The 936-nt window shown below is 53.6% G+C and overlaps 1 protein-coding gene across 1 annotated transcript in view; it reads left to right on the top strand.

Moving 5' to 3' along the window:
* LOC103263523 (zinc finger protein 624) overlaps window positions 1-936 on the top strand; it is a 40920-nt gene that overhangs the window by 16931 nt on the left and 23053 nt on the right. The gene's annotated exons all lie outside the window — the stretch shown is intronic.

The following is a 936-nucleotide window of genomic DNA, read 5'->3' as shown; positions in this document are numbered from 1 at the left end:
AGAGAAGTGGAAGAAGACACGTAAGAAAGATTCCCTAAAGAATACTGATAGCTACACAGAGACAGACCAATATAAACATGAAACAGTGTAAGTCAGAAGGCAAGCAACGAACATGATCAAAATAAACAATCAAAATGATAAAATCATAAGTCACAATAGGAGATCAGACTAAAATCACTTCAGCTCTGATCTTGGCCTCTCCCCTTTGTTTTTTCATTGCAGGCAGCTAGGTTTACTCACAGCTTGGGTTTGGCTGCCTGGAAATTGCTTTTATCTGATTCAGCTTAGGGGTGGGGCTTTGTCTCCTGTTTAGCAACATTACCTTAGGAACCAAGGTGGAGTTTGTTGATAGGTGGGCAGGGCAGTGGAAATCTCTGCCTGGAGAGAGGCAGAGGCAGATTCTCTTTCATAGATCCCTTTCTCTTCACTTGTCTGGGTCCCCAAGCTTGGGGTCAAGGGCTGAGTGCCTCAGCCAGGGTGGGCCCGGGGCTCCAGAGCTCCAAAGCTCCAATGGGCAGGCAGTGAGTGGCGAGAGTGGCACTGGGCCCCCCACAGGGTACTTCAACCAGGAATGGGACCAGTGTCTCTGAGGGGCAGGCGTCCAGAGCCTCCCTGAGTGACCAGTGGCTTGATGATGATGAGAGACGATGTAGCCAGGGAGCTAGCTGAGACCAGAGACTCCCACGCACGCAGTGGAACAGCAGCAGCAGAGGGCCGCAGTATCCGGCCCTGCATGGGACCAAGGGACCCAAACCTCGGACCAGCGCTTGCTGGTGGTGGGCTTGAATCGCCAGCAGGTGGTGTTATCCCTCGCTCCGGATGGTCTTTATCTCAGCTGCTCTCCGGCCCCTCAGGCACTGACGATGCAATGTGGAATGCCTGCCTCAGCTGCAATGGCGGCGGCAGCAGCAGCAACAGTGGCGGCGGTGGCGGCTG

This window comes from Carlito syrichta, unplaced genomic scaffold (assembly GCF_000164805.1).
Source record: "Carlito syrichta isolate Samal-C Ts95f unplaced genomic scaffold, Tarsius_syrichta-2.0.1 Scaffold305141, whole genome shotgun sequence".
Lineage (NCBI taxonomy): Eukaryota > Metazoa > Chordata > Mammalia > Primates > Tarsiidae > Carlito > Carlito syrichta.
Note: the sequence above shows the minus strand (reverse complement) of the source record. Positions and strands in the feature narration are given on the sequence as shown.